This window comes from Bos indicus x Bos taurus, chromosome 1 (genome assembly GCF_003369695.1).
Source record: "Bos indicus x Bos taurus breed Angus x Brahman F1 hybrid chromosome 1, Bos_hybrid_MaternalHap_v2.0, whole genome shotgun sequence".
In the NCBI taxonomy this organism is placed as follows: domain Eukaryota; kingdom Metazoa; phylum Chordata; class Mammalia; order Artiodactyla; family Bovidae; genus Bos; species Bos indicus x Bos taurus.
Genome location: NC_040076.1, coordinates 92,860,351 through 92,881,601, shown reverse-complemented (window position 1 = coordinate 92,881,601; position 21,251 = coordinate 92,860,351). Strand labels below are relative to the sequence as shown.

The window sequence follows — 21,251 nt, the reverse complement described above, 5'->3', positions numbered from 1 at the left end:
TCTGAGAGTCCACATGGAATGCCAAGATTAAGAGATGAAAGAGGAACCAACAAAAATAATAGAGAAAAACAGAGGTCAAGAATTTTAAAAGAATGTTAAATGATGATCTCGTGAATGATAATGAAAAATAACACGTGAGGATAAGATACATTAATAAGTATGATGCAATGCAATTAATGAAATCAAATTATATACATAAAGAATTTTGTTAGATAAATACTTATAGATGCTAGTTACTACAAAAAGCTTTTAAAAGTACTAGGGAAAAAGTTATTGCTACAATATATGCATATGTTGTATGAATCTGATAAGTAAAAAAGAGAAAGAAAGAATACATTAGACTATCATAAACACCAAAAGACAGCAAAATTTTCTGCACCTTTGAAAAAGGTAGATTCCAGCTGACTCACAAATCCAAAATGACCTTCATATAAGTCGAAGCATTGGAAATGATCCCCAAAGAGCAAAAGTGACAGGACTAGTGCATGGGGGGAGAAATGTGATTTTGAGCATCAGAAACAGTGTGGACAAAGACTTGTGAGTGGAAAAGTTTGAGACTTTCAGGAAACAGCTAGTAACTATATTGGTCACATAGAATATTCTTATATTGATACAAGGCAGCAGTTATTGATATATTTGAAATGTTAGATTGACAAATGCTGGTGTGAGAAAAGTCAATTCATTGGATGATAGGAAGCTATTGAAGTTTTTGAGCCAGTAAATGGCACGAGCAGAGGAGTTCTTCAGAAGACACATCCTGGCCATAATAGGATAAAACAGAGCAGATTAGAGTCAAAAGAAGTCTCAGAGGAAGTCCAGTTGTGGCAATAGCGTATGTGGATGGACTAGGCTGGGGGAGTCACAGCAGGAATGGAAAGAAGGGGATTGAAAGGGCTAGCTAGCACACTTGGCCAGGGATTGAATGTCAATCTGTAACTACTAGAAAATGACTGTGTGAGCGAAGGCTAATTCCCTATCTCCACTGCCATCTTTCTTACTTAGTAAAAATGGATTTCAGTGTTTTGCTTCTACCTGTCTCAGAAATGCTGTCAGAACTGATTACACATATTTTCCCAAAGTAATCTAAAGTGCTTTAATTCCTTGGAACTGGACACTATGTAAATACGATTATTCATTAGGTGTAAAAGAGGAATACAGGATGATGGATGTGCCAAGCCTACACAAGAGGACTGTGTAAGAATATTGAGAGGGAAAGAAGCTGGATAATCAATATGCTGCTTAATGTGGAGGGCTAAAGACATTGATAGAAGGATACTGAGTGAAAGGGAAATAAAAGAGGGTAATGTATTGGGGAGTTAAGACGGATGAAAGACAGGTATGTTACATTAAATAACAGAGAAAATGTCAGTTTTATGGATTCTCTGCTAAATATTAAGCAATAAGGAAAAAGTTTAAAAGTCATTTCATTTAGATCATTGGTATGGTTTATGAAAAGAGATGAAAAGAAATTGGAACAGCTTTACATATAGGCGTGCTACCGCTGCTGCTAAGTCACTTCAGTCGTGTCCGACTCTGTGCGACCCCATAGACGGAAGCCCAGCAGGCTCCCCCATCCCTGGGATTCTCCAGGCAAGAACACTGGAGTGGGTTGCCATTTCCTTCTCCAATGCAGGAAAGTGAAAAGTGAAAGTGAAGTCGCTCAGTCGTGTCCGACTCTTCACAACCCCATGGACTGCAGCCTACCAGGCTCCTCCATCCATGGGATTTTCCAGGCAAGAGTACTGGAGTGGGGTGCCATTGCCTTCTCTGGATATAGGTGTACATTCTAAATTGTACACCAAAGGTAGTCAGCACTTCTATGTACAGTCACATTAGAGAATACCTCTAGTGATTAGAAACCAACCACTAGAGTTCAAAAGAATGGGTACGGATATAGGCTACCGGCATTGACATTAAGGAGGCAAATGTAAAGTACTCAGAAAAATCACTTTAGGATCAGGTTTTTAGCTGATACTTGTATCAATGACCATGAAAACAAAGGAATTCAATTCCATGAAACTTGGACTGTGAAATGTCTATTTTTTCAAATTTTCCAGCATGATTGTGGATTGCATTGACCTCATATTTATCACAGGTTAAAAGTCTGCAATCAGCTGTTGGAACTTCTCAGGTGACACTAGTGGTAAAGAACCTCCCTGCCAAGGCAGGGCACATCAGAGACACAGGTTGGATGCTTGGGTCAGGAAGATCCACTAAGGAAGGCATGGCAAATCACTCCAATATTCCTGCCTGGAGAATCCCCTGGCCAGGCTCCAGCTGATAGGGTCACAAAGAGTCAGACCCGGCAAAAGAGACTTGGCACACACACACAATCAACTGTCAGGCAATAATGCATCATTTAGCATCAAATAAGCAAAGTCACTATTAGACAACTAATGTTGTGGCTGCTTACAGAGAAGAGGCTCTGCTTGGGATTAAAAAGGTGAAGTTAATTATGTCGGTCTTTTGGGACTTCTGTCTCTCTAAACGTTACAACCGCAGCCTCTTGGGATCTTTTTCAGCGAGAGTTTCTTTAAATCTTCTCTCAGCTGAAGGTGTCTTTTTTAAGTTAATTTTTATTAGAGTATAGTTGCTTTACAATGTAATGTTAGTTTCTGCAAAATGAATCAGCTATGAATATACATATAGCCACTTCTTTAGATTCTTTTCCCATAAAGACCATTACAGAGTATTGAGAATAGTTTCCTGTGCTAATAAGTAGGTTCTTATTAGTTATCTATTTTATATATAGTTGTTTGTATGTGTCAATCCCAATCTTCCAATTTATCCCTCTCCCATCTTACTCCCTGGTAACCATAAGATTGTTTTCTATATCTGTAACACTATTTCTGTTTCATAGATAAGTTCATTTATACCCTTTTTTCCTTTAAAGTGTACTCAGGAATGTTGAAGAACATTCTAGAATCACAAGAGAGAAGCTATAATGGTGAAATGGGGACTAGTTATTGCTCTGAGGGTGAAAATTGTCACTTCTGTCTGTTTCTCTGACCAGTTGAGCATGATAAGTCTTATTAGAGAAAGAAGAGAGTGCTAGGCTGACAGGTTAGATATTGGGAAAAGGCTTGGCCAACTCTGGCATCCAACAGTCAGAAGCATTGTGAAGATACACCCTTCCCAGTGCTTCTCAGGACATTGTTAGTATAATTATTAGAAACTGAAGGTTTTTCACAGGGGTTTAAATGTGTGTGTGTGACATCACACACTGATCCCACAGTTTCCAAAAGAGTCCTATGAGGTGCTAATGTTCCTTATATTTCCCTCACAGCCAAATGCAGGAGGTAAGGAACCCAGGGAGCCCTGTGATTCCCTTCTTCTGGTTCTGCTGCCCCAGCTCTGTTTTACATGTTTTGCTTGATGTGGTTCCAGGTATTATTACACTAGGAAATAAGATTCTGTTCTTAAGATAAAGTAACTAGGAGCTGAGAAATAAAGTGATTCACACAAGTTCCCACTGGTTTCCCATTTCGGAGCACAAACTGCAATATTAGACCGATTTGTAAAGGGACCCATATGGACAGAATTTCATAGCCCCAGTGTAAGAGACAGAGTAAATGAAGAGTTGGTATGTCCCTCCGAAGAGGTACCAAGCCTGGGGTTTTACTGATGAGACCGTTCCATTCTCACCTTTGTTAGCTGGTCAGCCGCCACGTAGACCAAGGAGAGCTCCCTTTTGCTTTGTGTGAATTGGCTTTTGCTGTAGTAGAACTAACTGGCTACAAGGTAGATTTCTTACAATCAGTTTGGAATGGCTCTGACTTTCTCTTACCCTTATATGTGGCAATCAACTCTACATGGATGCCTGGAAGATGCTTCAGGGATGGAGGATGTGAATGGGACAGAATAGCTTATAAACCAGGGCATGTCACAAAATCTAAAAGAAGAAAGTAATTATAGTACCCAGGGCTATGGGGAGAACTAATGGGATCAGACTAATAGAAGGAGATGTTGCTTGAGAGTAAGTGGCATTAGCCTGTATGAGAAGCTCAAAAAGAATACGGAATTATGCTTTTTTGTGTCATTAAAATATTGATCCCACCTACTCAGAAGTCAAAAGTATATCCCTGGTAGACAGATGAACTTTGTATGTTTTTTTTTTTCTTTAATTGAGGTGTAATTGCTTTACATTATTGTGTTAGTTTTTGTTTTACAGTGAAGTGAATCAGCTATATGTATACATACATTACCCTCCCTGCTGGATATCCCGCCCACCCCCCTCCATCCTACCCCTTTTGGTCATCACAGAGCACTGAGTTGAGGTCCCTGTGCTATACTCAGGAAGCATATGAGCTTCCCTCATATGCTTTTACTCTATCTAACTTTCTGTTTGTCTGGATAAAGAGGCAGGGCAATACTATTGAAAAGAGATGTAGATTTATGTGCTTGACAGTAATAGCTCTAGACATGGATTCTCTGCCTTTCTGGTGCCAGTAAAGACCCTCTTCTCCTCTGTGGAGAAATTTAGTTATTCATATAGCATAAACTGTTTCAACACTTAAGGCTCACAAACTCCAAGCAAATCTTCAGCAAGATGTTAATTTCTTTTTTTACTTGCAGCCTCACACTCATAATAAGATGTCAGTGGACTCTCTTCCCTATGAACCACTTTTTGAATGTGCTGAGTTGGAGATGTAAAATGAAGTGTCATTACAATCTGGGGCAAAGAGAACGCACATATAGGAGAAAAATACTCAGTGCATGAGGCTGTAATCGATGTGTAAGAGAGACTGAGACAATCCTGGCCTCTTTTGATAGCATGTTCTACTTTTCCTTTTCCTTCATAAGTATATAAATTATTTTCTCTGGAGACCTCAGAGTTAACAAGAAAATTGATGATTTTTTTTTTTTTTTAATTAAGCAAGGAATATACTTGAGAACAGGACTTCCCAGATGGCACTAGTAATAAAGAACCCACCTGCAATGCAGGGGATGTAAGAGATGCGGGTTCAGTCCCTGGGCTGGAAAGATCCTTTGTAGAAGGAAATGGCCACCCACTCCAGTATCTTTGCCTGGAAAATCCCATGGACAGAGTTACAGGCAGGCTACAGCCTATGGGGGTTGCAAAGAGTCAGACACGACTAAGCAACTTAACAGGTTCATACTTGAGAGTGGACTTCCTTGGTGGTTCAGATGGTAAAAAATGTGCCTGCAATGCAGGAGACCTGGGTTCGATCCTGGGTTGGGAAGATCCCCTGGAGAAGGGAGTGGTATTCCTTTTCACTTCAGTATTCCTGCTTGGGAAATCCCATGGACAGAGGAGCCTGGTAGGGTACAGTCCATGGGGTTGCAAAAGAGTCAAACATAACTGAATGACTAACTTCTACTTTTCATGCTTGAGAATACATAATTTGTAATAAATATCAATACTAAAAAACCCATGATGCAAAGTTCACTGGAACCTGTTCATTTTTTACTTGAAGTGAATAGCCATATTTCTTATTATAGCATATAATTTAATGCATTAAATAGGGTGTTATACAGATTTTTTTAATATGGTAATAAAAATCAAATGGAACCAACCAAATTTATGTTATGGTGGACCTTGAGGCTAATATTTTACTATATCATTTATTTAAACTCTCATGTTACTAGTCATTAATAAGAGAATGCTGAGATAATTAGGTGCTTCTAGTAGAGGGTGTACAGTTTAAGCATCTGTGTCAAGGACACTAATGACTGATATCTGTGAGATTTTCAGTACTGCAAATCTGACAACAAAATTCACAACCAATAGACTTCTAGAGGATTCCCAATTTGGCTTAATCACCAGAGATTATTACATTACAGTACGAACTGCTTTGTGAAAATAGCAGCAATACTCTATCAAAAATGCTTCTAACAAAACAGATGTCACAATAATGTTTTATAGCTAGCTAATCACTACCTTATCCAGGGAGAAACATTACAGAATGAGGTTATTTGTACTCCATGCCTCAGATCAGATCAGATCAGATCAGTAGGTCAGTCGTGTCTGACTCTTTGCAACCCTATGAATCGCAGCACGCCAGGCCTCCCTGTCCATCACAAACTCCTAGAGTTCACTCAGACTAAAGTCCTTCGAGTCAGTGATGCCATCCAGCCATCTCATCCTCTGTTGTTCCCTTCTTCTATTGCCCCCAATCCCTCCAGCATCAGAGTCTTTTCCAATGAGTCAACTCTTCGCATGACGTGGCCAAAGTACTGGAGTTTCAGCTTTAGCATCATGCCTTCCAAAGAAATCCCAGGGCTGATCTCCTTCAGAATTGACTGGTTGGATCTCCTTGCAGTCCAAGGGACTCTCAAGAGTCTTCTCCAACACCACAGTTCAAAGGCATCAATTCTTCGGCGCTCAGCCTTCTTCACAGTCCAACTCTCACATCCATACATGACCACAGGAAAAACCATAGCCTTGACTAGACGGACCTTTGTTGGCAAAGTAATGTCTTTGCTTTGGAATCTGCTATCTAGGTTGGTCATAACTTTCCTTCCAAGGAGTAAGCATCTTTTAATTTCATGGCTGCAGTCACCATCTGTAGTGATTTTGGAGCCCAAAAAATAAAGTCTGACACTGTTTCCACTGTTTGCCCATCTATTTCCCATGAAGTGGTGGGACCGGATGCCACCATCTTCATTTTCTGAATGTTGAGCTTTAAGCCAACTTTTTCACTCTCCACTTTCACTTTCGTCAAGAGGCTTTTGAGTTCCTCTTCACTTTCTGCCATAAGGGTGGTGTCATCTGCATATCTGAGGTTATTGATATTTCTCCCGGCAATCTTGATTCCAGCTTGTGCTTCTTCCAGTCCAGCGTTTCTCATGATGTACTCTGCATATAAGTTAAATAAACAGGGTGACAATATACAGCTTTGAGGTACTCCTTTTCCTATTTAGAACCAGTCTGTTGTTCCATGTCCATTTCTAACTGTTGCTTCCTGACCTGCATACAGATTTCTCAAGAGGCAGATCAGGTGGTCTGGTATTCCCATCTCTTTCAGAATTTTCCACAGTTTCTTGTGATCCACACAGTCAAAGGCTTTGGCATAGTCAATAAAGCAGAACTAGATGTTTTTCTGGAACTCTCTTGCTTTTTCCATGATCCAGCAGATGTTGGCAATTTGATCTCTGGTTCCTCTGCCTTTTCTAAATTCAGCTTGAATATCTGGAAGTTCACGGTTCACATATTGCTGAAGCCTGGTTTGGAGAATTTTGAGCATTACTTTACTAGCGTGTGAGATGAATGCAATTGTGCGGTAGTTTGAGCATTCTTTGGCATTGCCTTTCTTTGGGATTGGAATGAAAACTGACCTTTTCCAGTCCTGTGGCCACTGCTGGCATATTGAGTGCAGCACTTTCACAGCATCATCTTTCAGGATTTGGAATAGCTCAACTGGAATTCTATCACCTCCACTAGCTTTGTTCATAGTGATGCTTTCTAAGGCCCACTTGACTTCACATTCCAGGATGTCTGGCTCTAGGTCAGTGATCACACCATCATGATTATCTTGGTCATGAAGATCTTTTTTGTACAGTTCTTCTGTGTATTCTTGCCACCTCTTCTTAATATCTTCTGCTTCTGTTAGGTCCATACCATTTCTGTCCTTTATCGAGCCCATCTTTGCATGAAATGTTCCTTTGGTATCTCTGATTTTCTTGAAGAGATCCCTCGTCCTTCCCATTCTGTTGTTTTCCTCTATTTCTTTGCATTGATCGCTGAAGAAGGCTTTCTTATCTCTTCTTGCTATTCTTTGGAACTCTGCATTCAGATGTTTATATCTTTCCTTTTCTCCTTTGCTTTTCACTTCTCTTCTTTTCACAGCTATTTGTAAGGCCTCCCCAGACAGCCATTTTACTTTTCTGCATTTCTTTTCCATGGGGATGGTCTTGATCCCTGTCTCCTGTACAATGTCACGAACCTCATTCCATAGTTCATCAGTCACTCTATCTATCAGATCTAGGCCCTTAAATCTATTTCTCACTTCCACTGTATAATCATAAGGGATTTGATTATGATACCATAATCAGATTTGATTACGATACCATACCTGAATGGTCTAGTGATTTTCCCTACTTTCTTCAATTTAAGTCTGAATTTGACATAAGGAGTTCATGGTCTGAGCCACAGTCAGCTCTTAGTCTTGTTTTTGCTGACTGTATAGAGCTTCTCCATCTTTGGCTGCAAAGAATATAATCAATCTGATTTCGGTGTTGACCATCTGGTGATGTCCATGTGTAGAGTCTTCTCTTGTGTTGTTGGAAGAGGGTGTTTGTTATGACCAGTGAATTTTCTTGGCAAAACTCTATTAGTCTTTGTCCTGCTTCATTCCGTATTCCAAGGCCAAATATGCCTGTTACTCCAGGTGTTTTTTGACTTCCTACTTTTGCCTTCCGGTCCCCTATAATGAAAAGGACATCTTTTTTGGGTGTTAGTTCTAAAAGGTCTTATAGGTCTTCATAGAAGTGTTCAACTTCAGCTTCTTCAGTGTTACTGGTTGGGGCATAGACTTGGATTACTGTGATATTGAATGGTTTGCCTTGGAAACGAACAGAGATCATTCTGTCATTTTTGAGATTGCATCCAAGTACTGCATTTTGGACTCTTTTGTTGACCATGATGGCCGCTCCATTTCTTCTGAGGGATTCCTACTTGCATTAGTAGATATAATGGTCATCTGAGTTAAATTCACCCATTCCATACCATTTCAGTTAGCTGATTCCTAGAATATCGACATTCACTCTTGCCATCTCTTGTTTGACCACTTCCAATTTGCCTTGATTCATGGACCTGACATTCCAGGTTCCTATGCAATATTGCTCTTTACAGCATCAGACCTTGCTTCTATCACCATGGAGCCAAAGCAAAAAAAAAAAAGAATACTCCATGCCTACTCTTATCCTATTCCCAAAGCACGCGTGTAAGAATTTTTAGAGTTATAGCATTCTGTCAGAGCAATATTATTTTTAGGGGGATAGTGTAATGTGGAAGAAAGTACCTTGAAATCAACATTAAAAGCCAAAAAAAAAAAAAAGCTTAGGTGTGTCTCCTGCCTTCAAGACTTAATATCATGCAGGGAGGGACAAATTTCTCACTATTCCTGAGTCTCAGTCTGCTCATCAAAAACCGGATTGGAGTTCCTCGTTCCACTCAGTTTCAGGGTCATTATGATGATTAAATATGGTGATGAAAGAATTTTGCAAACTGTGAAGCAAAATTATTGTTTTAATTTTTAAAATTTATGCCCTTAGTGGGCTTACAAACACTATTTCACTAATTGCCATACTAATTATAAATGCAGCTTTTGACACTGGCTATATAGTTTTGACTTCATATTTATAGTACTTTTTCCAGTTGCTTTTACTGGACTTTTATTAGTTTGAAATCATTCTAAGTAAACCAGTGATGCAGATGCTTAAACTGTACACCCTCACACTCTATGAGAAAGACTCTATGATTATCCCTTCTTTAAAGATGCAGAATTTAAAGCTTAACAAGGTTAAATAATTTGCCCAAGGAAACCTGAGCAAAGACCTATCCCTAGAAATCAGGCTCTTAACCATGATAACTTACAGCCTATTTTCCCAGAAATACATTTAGATAATTTACACTGATGTAATAAGTGTATTGGGTGGTTCCTTATGTCTGCTCTTTCCCCTCTTCATGCTACATTCTCTTTCAAATATATTTTCTTACTAAGAGCAGAATAGTTTTTCTTGCTCTCTTTTATAGATTCAGGTTTTGGAGGTTCTGAAAGCAAGTCATATGGATGGGAACAAAGATAGACTGGAAGATCTTTTTTAATCTTTCCCGTCTGAGAATATTTTTTTCCTTTTATTGAATTATATGTAATACAGAATTATCATTCATATGTCATTTAAACAGTCTACTTCAGCTTTTTCCTACTAATTCAGCATTATAATTTTCTTAAAAGATAAGTAAACCATAAATCTTTCATTGGAGCAGGTTTTACTTTCAATACAAAGGGGAATTCAAAGTTCTCACCATAGAAGTTCTCTGAGACTAGTATATATAATGGGATTTTTATGGTTACTCCTCGAAGACAAATGGCCATTTCTGTTTCTATTTTTCTGTAAGGAACCATTTAATAAAACATTAAATTCCTGTATGTCATTTGCTAATAAGCTCAAGTGCTATATTTTAGACTTAAGAAAACCATTCTCCTTTCAGGCATTTTAATAAATTGAGAAACCTTGTCATTTATTATGGTAAACATGAACTTCATCAAATTAATAATAGGGGACTTCTAATTTATCTTTGGTTGCTTTCATTTTCTTGGGGATGCAGTATTTATAATATGACTTTTAAGCCATGTATATATATATTTTTCATTTTTCTACATTAAGATTAATTATTTGCTGATTGACAGTTTGAGTTGAGTCCTATTTTCCTCCTGCCTAATTACATCTAATCATTTTGTTATCCTTCTGTAATTTCATGACAACTCTACTGAAAGTATTGTGACTGTAGATTGATGTTACACAGCCTCTTATATTCTTGTGATTTAGGGCCTATTAATGGCAGACTGGGGAAAAAATAACAAGAACTTAATTGGTTTTAAATTGGCCTTAAATTGTAATTAGAGGAGAAGAGAAGTAAGTCATAACTTAGGTGTTTTTTATCACAACAAAATTTAGAGGCATTGATGTGTAAGGGCACTGTTTTTGTGGGGGGAAGGGAAACTTCCTAGTAATTAAACATGTGTTAATGCTGCAGTGCTTAGCAGAAAAAGAAGCCAGCATGTGTAAGATGCTGATGAACCTTAATTTGCAGGGACTCTGAACATCTCATACTAAGAGTCCAGCTGTAGGTCTGGTGATAGCCAGGCAGAAAGTTGAACATATAATTATATATATATATATATATATATACACACACAAAATCTTTCACCAAGACACAGGACATAAAATTTAGTTGCTTGGCAACTGGATTTGAGGAATGCCCCTCCATGTAGTTTTCTAATCCTTAAATATTTTTGTTATATAATAATATATATATATACCTCCTTATATATTATTATTACCACTGATAGCCAGCTCTGGCTCAAAGTAACCTTGATCCTGCAATGGTCTTGGTTTGGATGTCCATGGGAGGGCAGTCTGGTTGCCACATCTGTCATCTGTTGATTCTCCAGAGTTGTTTCTGGTCATTTAACTGGCTAAGTGGGGATCCGTTTTTTGTTCCCTTCAACTGTCCATCTAAATCTGTTGCAAGCCTCAATCCAAAAAAAAAAAAATGACCTTCTAATATAGAGATGAGTCATCTTCAGTCAAGGGAATTATTATTATTACATTTGCTGGATATAGTTATAAAATTAGATCCTCTGGGGGTGGTGGTGGTAAATTATTTCCTTTAATTTGCTAAAACCTCTTACCTCTTTTACAATAGAAAGGAGATAGTCTTAGATGATGAAAAGAAGTCCTTGTGAAGTCAAAAATAGAAGAAAAAGTAAAATATTTGGATTAGTATTGGTTGCGAGTATTGGATTAGTATTAGAAGGAGAAGAACAGACTAATCAAGAAAGAGGCAGAGGTGAGAACAGAAGCCAAGCCTTTAGCTTATTTATATTCTCAAGCTTATCTTGGAAATGACACTTTATAGCTAAGAAAAGATTGCTTCCGAGAGTGAGATCAGGGTAAAATGGCTAAGTGGACAGTTAGGAAGAGAAGAGCTCATCATTATAAAGTCTACCTGAAGTCATCAGTTTCTTCCCCTTGAGGGCGTTCTCCGGGGAGCAGAATACTGGCAGGGGTGGCAGCAGCTTTTCTCTGACGTGAACCTCCCGAAGTTTAATGAGCACAAAACTCTTGCTGAAATGTCTGCCACACTGGCTGCACCTGTAGGGCTTCTCCCCGGTGTGTACTCGCCGGTCCTCGCGAAATCTCCTACAGTTATTGAAACTTTTCTCACAGTCCACACACTTGTAGGGATTCTTGCCAGTGTGGCCTCTCTGGTGGGCGCTGAAGTGCGAACTGTTGGTGAAGCTCCTCCCGCACTCACCGCACTGGTAGGGCTTCTGTCCAGTGTGGGTTCTCTGGTGTATAATGAGACTGGAGCTCTGGCTGCAGCATTTCCCACACTCTCCACATGTGTAGTTTTTCTCTCCTGTATGAATTGTCTGGCGGGCACCAAAGTTGGAGGAGTCGTAAAGCTTTTCCCGCAGTTGAGACATTTAAAAGGCTTTTCCCCAGTGTGGATTCTTTGGTGTTGGACTAGACTCCTGCTTCTACCGAAGCACTTCCCACAGACACTGCACTTAGAAGGGTTTTCCTTCTGGTGGGTCATGCGGCACATGAGACGCTCACTCTTTCTAAAGCTTTCTCCATATCTGAGGAGCCGGAAGGGCCTCTTCCCCACAAAAGGCCTCTGATGCACTATGGCTTTCCCCAAATCTCGAGGCTGATGCACCAGTTTTCCCTGTCCAATTCCATGAAGGTTTTCCCACTGTCTTCCTGAGATGTAATCCCTTTTATGATATTTACCTGGATCAACATTCTGGAAAACGACCCTTTTAGACTTTTCTACGAATGCCGTATGCTGCTCCATGTCCTTACAGATTACCTGTGTTGTATCCTCTTTGATACTACTTTCAATTTCAAAATCACTCGGGTTTTGCAGTAAACCTGGAGGTCCCTGGAATTCTGGTTCTTGTATGATTTCCTCCTCACTCATTCTCTCACTGCCAGAATCTTCAACAAGTGCCTCCTGGGAGTCCTTCTCAGGTTCCCAGCCTGTAGATTCCTGAGGTTCAATTTCCATGATGTCTCTTTCTTGAACTGAGGACGATGGGGCTTCTTCTGGGGAAATGGTGGGAGAAACAGATGCCCGAGAGTTAATCAGGGCATCCATCTCCTTGTAGGATCTGCAGGAGTCTAGCACATGACCATTTTTCACTTTGAGGTGACTCTTCTGAAGGCTTTTGAACTTGGTCTGGCACTGTTCCGGAGTTTGGAGGAAGCCACACTCTCGAAGCTGCTCAGCCACGGTCCCATACCACTTGCTCTTCCGATGACAGGCTTGCAGCACTTCATAAGACCAAGTCTTATGGAGGATGTCAAGGAAAGTCTTGGCTTCCTTGTAGCCCCCATGCACACCACTCAGGTTTTGAAATATGACAGGGCCACCATGAAGCTCAGGCTTCCAGATAAACTCAACGCCCATTTCATCACCATCAGACTCCTCTGCAGCTTCTTCCTCCTCCACCAAATTGATCTGTTCTTCAGCACTGATGCCAGTTCTCTTCAGTTTGGGGAGAGACAGATCTCCCTTGGTTTATCTGTGGATGAAACATGTGCTGCAGGATTCAACAAAGTGCCCATGTCCTCAAAGAAGGCACAGGGTGCTAGCACATGGCCATTTCTCACTTTTCGGTAACTCTTCCGCAGATTTTTGAACTTGGTCCGACACTGTTCTGGTGTTCGAAGGAAGCCACATTCTCTCAACTGTTACTAATCCAATACCATGACACTGACTGTGATTTTGAGGGAAGAGAGTTGTAGCTAAGATTTCTTTGCATCTGTAGTGAAGTGACTGTAGAATTCAGTAACAATACAGATGGCAAATGGTAACAAGGCAGATAAGAATATATTTACCGGTATTTTTTATGCCTCCTTTGTCAGGTGAATGAGCTCAGAATCTTTTATATCATTATTCATGTAAAAGCAGGATGTGCATGGGGAATTAGACAGAGAGGCAGTTTTTATTTTCACAGTTGACTTTTTAGAATTATGAAAACTTCACTTCTTTAACTCCATTTGCTTGTACATCGTTTTGACACATTCTGTAATGAAATTTTATGGCAAGGCAAAGCATTTATACTGGAAAGTACCTATTTCAGTTAAATTAGATAAAAGCACATGAATTGGACATCATTCCCATTCCACTGCAGATGAATTTCACTTTTACAGAATTTGGAAAAGAGCATTAAGAGTGCTATGTTATAGCACTAATAAAGAGATTTATGTATTTCATCTTGCTTCTTTCATGCCATTTCCCAGAGCCCATGAAATTGCCTGAAACACAATAGGTAAATACTCATAAATATTTGTTGAAGAATTCCTAAATAAGTAGATGAATACTAATCAAAAACTACTTGACTATATGGCTTGCACATATAGTCTTGCACATACATATTTTAAACATTAATAAAATATTATTCTCCCATCACTAATTTTAACTGACCTACTTCTGCCAGAAGGTGTGAGGATAGTTTGGAAATACATATGTGTATTGCATGATTACTGTGGAAAAAATTTATTCCTTACAGTAATCTATGCCATTTTTTGAAGAATTTTAAGCAGCAAATTTCTACGCAGGAATATCTAAAGCACTAAATTTGTCAATACTTCCTTGTCTATAGATAATTTCTGGTACCAAAGGTTCAGCATATCCTTGGGCAAGATATTGAGAACTTTTAAAGCAAATGCCAGGTCTCTCACATTCAACCCTGCAGGCTTGAGGATGAAATGTGAGTAATCTGATCTACAAATATATTCACAAATGTGTATAACAGCTGTATGTAAAGAGAATATGAGCAGTTTCCCATTGCTGTTTAATACTTTTCTGAGCTTCCACAATGTGCCTGGTGCTAACTGGGGCACCTCAATTATTCTCCATCTGTGCTCACTACCAAAGCTGCCAGCCATCATACTGCTCGGGCCCTGACGCCTGTGGCAGAGAGCCTGGCAGGGTAAATGGTGCAATCTAGTATTTCTTCCTGGGTAGCCTTGCTAGTTAACCTAGTAAAGGGATCTCTTTGTGCCCAGTATTGACTTAGACCATGAAATAAAGCCATGGGTTAGCATGGACTCAAAGGCAACTTTGCATAGAAGAGATACTATGTTGGAATTCCACATAAGAGTATTTTCAGTGCCAATGGGACAGGATGGCTTAAGAGCAAAATTGCTATAAATGAAGGTGTTCTAGGGGAGTGTGGGGCAAGTTTAGTAATCAAACCTGTGGATAGATTATAAAATGCATCAGCCTCTACTCCCAGTTTTGTTGTTGTTGTTTAGTCACTGTGTCATGTCAGACTCTGTGACCCCATGGACTGTAGCCTGCCAGGCTCCTCTGTCCATGGGATTTACCAGACAAGCATACTGGAGTGGGTTGCCATTTCCTTCTCCAGGAGATCGTTCCTACCTAGGGGTCAAGCCTGCATCTCCTGCTTGGAAGGTAGATTCTTTACCACTGAAGCTCCTGTGAAGCCATTCCCAATGTTCAGTTCAATTCAGTTCAGTTGTTCAGTTGTGTCTGACTCACTTCCTATTAAATAGTGTGCTATATCAAATCAGATAGACTTTTCTGCAAAAACCCTGGGAAAATCATACTTTTTCTTTAACCTAACAGCCATGCTGCAATCTTGAGACTACAGTTGGTGAAAATTAAAACCTATGACTTCTGGCAATATTTGAATCAAGTCATATGCCTTCTGACTTATGATGACCCCAAGTTGTTTCATGAGAGTCCATGAAGTGGCAAGCTCTGTGCAGTAAGCTCTACATGGATTATTATTCCTAATTCTTTCAATAACTATGCAAATTAGTTGTTATTCCTAACTGACAGGAAGAAACTAAGGCACAGAGGAGTTAAGTAACTGTGCTAAGTTTGCATGGCTATAAAGCGTCTAAGCTGGAGATTTGAACCTGGCTGTATATGACAGTATAACTCACATTCTTATACACACTGTGTCTAAGGACTCAAAGCCCTCATGGATTTAGAACTGATTTCTGTGACTTCTGAATTCTCATCTTTGTCCTCTTTAAAACTGCTGATGAGTGTGTGAGTTGGAGAAAAAATTACTTAGCTCTCCTAAGGACATAGAAAGTAGTAATCATGGTACCACCAATGTTGGGCTAGAGGCCTTCAATTCAGAGTCATTTTTATTTTTCATTTCTCTTTCCACATGGTACTCAGTATATACTCTGTAATAAAAACTTGAGTTGGGGGACTATGGTAGGGGGAGCAGTGAATTGGAATGTTTTCCCTTTTCCAGCTAAACCTGAACAAGCCATTTTATCTCATATGTTAGCAGATCACATAACTTGAACTATGTGATAAATTGGACTTTTTGAGCTGATGTGAAAATAGAGAAAAAGGAAAAAAAAGACGAAGGGCAGGAAAAGAGAAAATGTGAAACAAACCCTGGAAATGATTCAAAAGTACAAAAAGAAGAATCAGAACATGTGTTCTCCTCTACTTTCCTTGAGCAGTAACAAGTAGAAATAAACATTTCCTTGAGGCTTTTTCCCTTTACTCTCGCTCCCCAAGCAAATGTTCATTTTTCTTGAAGGAGATTGCTGATCAGAATCAAATTCTCCCTTCCTCTTTCTTGCCACATCCCATCCTGCCCTACAATTCAACTTGCTTACTCCTACACCTTCAAGATTCCTCCACTTTCAGTCAATCAATCATGAGGAAAGCCATGCTGTAATTTTGTGCTTTTCACATTCTTAACTTACTTTACAATGGGATTTTGAGGTGCTTTTTGCTGGCTCGAGCTGATAAGAAAAAATATATATATAAGAGTGTTGGCTTCTTGAGCTTACATCAATGTTGTGAATTATATAATGAAACCTGTCTGGGTTGGAATTCTAAAGCTATTATCCTCCCAGCACTGAGATAGGACACCAAAAGAACTGTTTAGGATCTCTTAGCCATTTATAGCTTGATAAGTCAGTTTCTTTTCCTCTTAAAAAAAGGTTTGTTGAGAGTTAGTTATTCAACTTACCACATTGTCAATATTTTGCATTACCAGCCCTTGGGGAACACACTAAATCCTAAGGTATGATTTCTCCATAAGGTTATTCTGCCTCTTAAATGAAGTCTCAATATCTATTCTAGTGGTGTTTGAAAAGTTTTCACTTGGGATCTTCTGTGACCTTGGTGTTGTGTGCCATTTGTGCATCATTAAAAGGTTGTAATGAAGTTCTGCCACACACAGATTGTAAAAGGTCAAGCAGAAAGTTAGGAGCCAATGAGGTTGGGAAGAAAAATTGTGCTTGCTGCATAAGTTGAGGGATTCATTATATTGATGCTATGGGGTTTTCAGCAGAGTAATAACTGGGTTAGCAATAGAATGTAAATCTTCTCAGCCACTTAGTCTGAATCTGCTTCTTCTTGATTTGTGGGGATATATTTTTAACAGAGTACAAGGAAAGTCATTACACTCAGAGGAAAGCCAGTAGAATTGGTAAATGCACTATAGATGGTTCAGCCATAAAGAAGAGTAGAACCGGAGGAATAAAAGCATATCAGCCTTCCTAGTTGCCACTCAAAGAATTATTGTCAACCCCTATGAAATAATTGTCTCAGAAGAACTTTGCATAAGTGATTACTTTTATTCTTAAAAGGATATATACATTATTGTTTTTAGCTTCAGTATTTCAGAAGTACAAATATAGCTAATTAAACTGTTTAAAATAATCAACAAAATTAATTAAATGGATTTGAGATAAAACATATAAAAATAGCAGCAACTTCAAGCCAATTTATTAAGGACCAGTAAGACAAGCTAGTGAGGTCCTGACTACTGTAAAAGGAAAAGAAACTTTAAAGTTACTGGTTCTCTACTAAATATTCTCTGGATGCATTTCTTAAAATGAAATTCTAGAAATTATGTGCAAAAGTGCAGCAGTTGATTGCATGTCTCACAAACTTACATATGGAGTGAAATAATTTCTTCTTTAAACAAGCCCCAAACCATCTGTTGACTTAAGTCAATTCTCTGAATTTTATTTGGAAATAATTGGAAGTCTAGATATTCTATAAGACTGGCTCAATGTTTTTATTTAATTTATTCATGAGGTTTTATGTATGTGTATATGAGGGGAGAACGATCAGTTCAGTTCAGTTCAGTCGCTCAGTCATGCCCGACTCTTTGCGACCCTATGAATCACAGCATGCCAGGCCTCCTTGTCCATCACAAACTCCTGGAGATCACTCAGACTCATGTACATTGAGTCAGTGATGCCATCCAGCCATCTCATCCTCTGTCGTCCCCTTCTCCTGCCACCAATCCCTCCCAGCATCAGAGTCTTTTCCAATGAGTCAACTCTTCGCATGAGGTGGCCAAAGTAGTGGAGTTTCAGCTTTAGCATCATTCCCTCCAAAGAAATCCCAGGGCTGAACTCCTTCAAAATGGACTGGTTGGATCTCCTTGCAGTCCAAGGAGTCTTCTCCAACACCACAGTTCAAAAGCATCAGTTCTTCAGCGCTCAGCCTTCTTCACAGTCCAACTCTCACATCCATACATGACCACAGGAAAAACCATAGCCTTGACTAGACGGACCTTTGTTGGCAAAGTAATGTCTCTGCTTTTGAATATGCTATCTAGGTTGGTCATAACTTTCCTTCCAAAGAGTAAGCGTCTTTTAATTTCATGGCTGCAGTCACCATCTGCAGTGATTTTGGAGCCCCAAAAATAAAGTCTGACACTGTTTCCACTGTTTCCCCATCTATTTGCCATGAAGTGATGGGACCAGATGCCATGATCTTCGTTTTCTGAACGTTGAGCTTTAAGCCAACTTTTTCACTCTCCACTTTCACTTTCATCAAGAGGCTTTTGAGTTCCTCTTCACTTTCTGTCATAAGGGTGGTGTCATCTGCATATCTGAGGTTATTGGTATTTCTCCCGGCAATCTTGATTCCAGCTTGTGCTTCTTCCAGTTCAGCGTTTCTCATGATGTACTCTGCATATAAGTTAAATAAACAGGGTGACAATATACAGGCTTGAGGTACTCCTTTTCCTATTTGGAACCAGTCTGTTGTTCCATGTCCATTTCTAACTGTTGCTTCCTGACCTGCATACAGATTTCTCAAGAGACAGATCAGGTGGTCTGGTATTCCCATCTCTTTCAGAATTTTCCACAGTTTCTTGTGATCCACACAGTCAAAGGCTTTGGCATAGTCAATAAAGCAGAACTAGATGTTTTTCTGGAACTCTCTTGCTTTTTCCATGATCCAGCAGATGTTGGCAATTTGATCTCTGGTTCCTCTGCCTTTTCTAAAACCAGCTTGAACATCAGGAAGTTCATGGTTCACATATTGCTGAAGCCTGGTTTGGAGAATTTTGAGCATTACTTTACTAGCGTGTGAGATGAATGCAATTGTGTGGTAGTTTGAGCATTCTTTGGCATTGCCTTTCTTTGGGATTGGAATGAAAACTGACGTTTTCCAGTCCTGTGGCCACTTCTGAGTTTTCCCAATTTGCTGGCATGTTGAGTGTAGCACTTTCACAGCATCATCTTTCAGGATTTGAAAGAGCTCAACTGGAATTCCATCACCTCCACTAGCTTTGTTTGTAGTGATGCTTTCTAAGGCCCACTTGACTTCACATTCCAGGATGTCTGGCTCTAGGTCAGTGATCATACCATCGTGATTATCTGGGTCTTGAAGCTCTTTTTTGTACAGTTCTTCTGTGTATTCTTGCCACCTCTTTTTAATATCTTCTGCTTCTGTTAGGTTCATACCATTTCTGTCCTTATCAAGCCTATCTTTGCATGAAATGTTCCCTTGGTATCTCTAATTTTCTTGAAGAGATCCCTAGTCCTTCCCATTCTGTTGTTTTCCTCTATTTCTTTGCATTGATCACTGAGGAAGGCTTTCTTATCTCTTCTTGCTATTCTTTGGAACTCTGCATTCAGATGTTTATATCTTTCCTTTTCTCCTTTGCTTTTTGCTTCTCTTCTTTTCACAGCTATTTGTAAGGCCTCCCCAGACAGCCATTTTACTTTTCTGCATTTCTTTTCCGTGGAGATGGTCTTGATCCCTGTCTCCTGTACAATGTCACGAACCTCATTCCATAGTTCATCAGTCACTCTATCTATCAGATCTAGGCCCTTAAATCTATTTCTCACTTCTACTGTATAACCATAAGGGATTTGATTTAGGTGATACCTGAATGGTCTATTGATTTTCCCTACTTCTTCAATTTAAGTCTGAATTTCGTAATAAGGAGTTCATGGTCTGAGCCACAGTCAGCTCCCGGTCTTGTTTTTGTTGACTGTATAGAGCTTCTCCATCTTTGGCTGCAAGGAACATAATCAATCTGATTTTGGTGTTGACCATCTGGTGATGTCCCTGTGTAGAGTCTTCTCTTGTGTTGTTGAAAGAGGGTATTTGCTATGACCAGTGCATTTTCTTGGCAAAACTCTATTAGTCTTTGTCCTGCTTCATTCCGTATTCCAAGGCCAAATTTGCCTGTTACTCCAGGTGTTACTTGACTTCCTACTTTTGCATTCCAGTCCCCTATAATGAAAAGGACATCTTTTTTGGGTGTTAGTTCTAAAAGGTCTTGTAGGTCTTCATAGAACCGTTCAACTTCAGCTTCATCAGCGTTACTGATTGGGGCATAGATTTAAATTACCGTGATACTGAATGGTTTGCCTTGGAAACGAACAGAGATCATTCTGTTGTTTTTGAGATTGCATCCAAGTACTGCATTTCAGACTCTTTTGTTGATCTTGATGGCTACTCCATTTCTTCTAAGGGATTCCTGTCAGCAGTAGTAGATATAATGGTCATCTGAGTTAAATTCACCCATTCCAGTCCATTTCAGTTCGCTGGTTCCTAGAATGTCGACATTCACTCTTGCCATCTCTTGTTTGACCACTTCCAATTTGCCTTGATTCATGGACCTGACATTCCAGGTTCCTATGCAATATTGCTCTTTACAGCATCGGACCTTGCTTCTATCACCAGTCACATCCACAGCTGGGTACTGTTTTTGCTTTGGTTCCATCCCTTCATTCTTTCTGGAGCTATTTCTCCACTGATCTCTAGTAGCATATTGGGCACCTACTGACCTGGGGAGTTCCTTTTTCAGTATCCTATCATTTTGCCTTTTCATACTGTTCATAGGGTTCTCAAGGCAAGAATACTGAAGTGGTTTGCCATTCCCTTCTCCAGTGGACCACATTCTGTCAGATCTCTTCACCATGACCCACCCGTCTTGGGTTGCCCCACGGACATGGCTTAGTTTCATTGAGTTAGACAAGGCTGTGGTCCTAGTGTGATTAGATTGACTAGTTTTCTGTGAGTATGGTTTCAGTGTGTCTGCCCTCTGATGCCCTCTGCCAACACCTACCATCTTACTTGGGTTTCTCTTACCTTGGACATGGGGTATCTCTTCACGGCTGCTCCAGCAAAGTGCAGCCACTGCTCCTTACCTTGGATGAGGGGTATCTCCTCACCGCCACCCTTCCTGACCTTCAACGTGGGATAGCACCTCTAGGCCCTTCTGCAC

The 21,251-nt window shown here is 39.7% G+C and overlaps 1 protein-coding gene and 1 pseudogene across 13 annotated transcripts in view; one reads left to right on the top strand and one right to left on the bottom strand.

Annotated features, from left to right (window-relative positions):
* Positions 1-21,251, top strand: part of NLGN1 (neuroligin 1) — a 955,405-nt gene that overhangs the window by 688,858 nt on the left and 245,296 nt on the right. The window lies entirely within an intron of this gene.
* On the bottom strand, positions 11,695-16,757 carry LOC113897312 (annotated as a pseudogene).